The sequence below is a fragment of the Octodon degus genome, unplaced genomic scaffold (genome assembly GCF_000260255.1).
Source record: "Octodon degus isolate 3935 unplaced genomic scaffold, OctDeg1.0 scaffold00031, whole genome shotgun sequence".
Lineage (NCBI taxonomy): Eukaryota > Metazoa > Chordata > Mammalia > Rodentia > Octodontidae > Octodon > Octodon degus.
The window spans coordinates 257,400-259,804 of NW_004524607.1; the positions used below are offsets into that span (position 1 = coordinate 257,400).

The 2,405-nt window shown below is 39.0% G+C and overlaps 1 protein-coding gene across 3 annotated transcripts in view; it reads left to right on the forward strand.

Moving 5' to 3' along the window:
* The window catches only part of Avl9 (AVL9 cell migration associated), a 57,393-nt gene that overhangs the window by 46,813 nt on the left and 8,175 nt on the right, over window positions 1-2,405 (forward strand). The window lies entirely within an intron of this gene.

A 2,405-nucleotide genomic window follows, 5' to 3' on the forward strand; every position in this document is an offset into this window, starting at 1 on the left:
TCTGGCACACCTTCCCCACTCTTTTTGAGAGGAGTCTCATTATGTAGCTTAGGCTATCCTTGATCTTGCTGTGTAGCACAGGCTGGCCTCAAATCAGAGTGATCCTCCTATCTCAGCTTCCCAAATGCTGGGATTACGGGCATGTACCACTGTGCCTAACCTCAGCACTTTTTCTGTGTTTTAAGACAGGGTCTCACCAATCACTAAGTTCCTAGGTTGGGCTGGAACTTGCAATCCTCCTACTTCAGCCTTCAGAGGAGTACTACGAATACAGGCATGTACTACCATGCTCAGTATAACATTTTAAAATATATAATTCCACAGTTAAGTACATTCACAACATTGTGTCAGCAAGTTTGTAAATCAGCACTGCCACTACCACCTCTCAGGTTACTTCTTCCTGTAACAGAGTTTAAAATCCAGGCTTTGGGGATGTTTATACTTTATTTTTTATTTTTTTTAAATTTTTATTATTTATTTGTGTGTGCGTGTGTGTGTGGCCAGCTCAGCCCACCAGGGGGCGGGGCTGGCTGGCATGTGGTGCTGGGGGATTGAACCGCGGTCCCTGTACTTTGCTAAGCTTGTTCTAAGTAGGTGCTTTAGACCACTGAGCCATCTCACCAGCCCAGGATGTTTATACTTTAAAGGGAACCTAACAAGCAAGTCTTCCTTTGTTAGTGGGATATTTTCTTCTCCCGGTACAAATGTAGCAACTGAGAGACAAACAGTCCAAACAGCAGTTTACAGAGAAAGTACAGTCTCACTCTTTTGGCTTTATTAGTAACTAATTTACTTTTTAAAAAAAATACTGCTCAGGAGCCCATAAAGCAGTGAATAATAATATTAGCTAACTTTTTATTTTAATGTTTGCTGTGTATAGGGATCTGTGCTAAGCTCTTCACACCTAATAATTCATTTGATCCTCAACAGTTCTGGAGGTAGACACCTTGTCCTCCCCAAGATATAGGAGAGAGTGAGCTGCAGAAGGGTTAGGAGTTTGTACATACAACTGGCTAAGAGGCAAAGCTAGATTTTAAACCCAGTCTGGCCCAAATGCATGCCCTTAATGAGATCATGAGAGGAAATTAAGCCTAATAAACTGCTGATGAGAGATGTTCTTAGAGGAGCATTTTTATGCTGGAGATAAAATCGTGTATCTCTTATTCTTCCTTTCTCAGCAATGGAAAGTGCCTTATTGTGCCTTCAAAGCAACATGATTAATATACAAAGGATGATCAAAATGTATAGTGAGGGCTGGTGAGATGGCTCAGTGGTCTAAAGCACCTACTTAGAACAAGCTTAGCAAAACACAGGGACTGCGGTTCAATCCCCCAGCACCACATGCCTGCCAGCCCCGCCCCCTGGTGGGCTGAGCTGGCCACACACACACACACACACACACACACACACACGTAAATAAATAAATAAATAAAAATGTATAGTGAATGTTTAAAATGTATTACAGTAAGGTACATTGCCTTGAACTTCCCTCAGAATACTCCCCATCTCTTCAAACATGTGTCCACGGTTCTCCCTGCTTTCTGAAGCAGTTCTAGAAGTCTTCCTTCTTGAGTATCTTCTATTGCTGAGGCCATTCAAAGAAAGGCATGCTTATAAAAATGTGACAGTGTAGCCTTATCCACCTTATTCACTGAATCTGACTCTGTGCAACTTCTGGCTCCCCCTTGCATGGTCAAAATGACCACGCAAGTGAAACATTGTCATGCAATGAAGGTCATTAATATAGCCACTACAGAGCAACTAACATTAATGAAAGAGGACTTCAAAACTGCTTCACAAAAAGGAAAGAGGCATGCAATAAGGGCATTCAAAGAAAGGGAATATTTTGTGGGAATTTGTGATAATTTGCCTTACTGTAATAAATTTTTTAAATTTAAATGTTCTTGATATTTTTCTGTCATACCTGGTGAAACAATAACTATTTCAATTAGTTCTGTAAACATCTCCTTTTTCCAAGTTGAATAATTGAAGCTTTCACATGGTATTGATAAACCTGACAGCTTTTAGGTATTGACTATAAGTATTTTGACAGTGAAGTGCATGGATTCTCAAAGATGAATCAACACATAGTGAACTACAGCCTTAAGAATAGAAAATAATGGCTAAAACAATCAGTTTATTCCATCTTAGTTTTTTTTAGAAAAAAATGACATTTATGAAAATGTAGGAAGAGATCCTAGTTACTTTTTCCATATGTTAATCAGTATGTTTATTCACTGTCAAGCCTATAGATTTGGTTTAATAAAGTGTTGTCCTCATAAGGGGAAGGAGAACATGCAAACATTTTGGAGTTGTGAGGAACCTTGAAAAATATCTGGCTCAACCCTCTTATTTTCCAGTTAGGAAAATGATGTTCTGTGTGATTTTTTTTTTTTTTTTTTTTT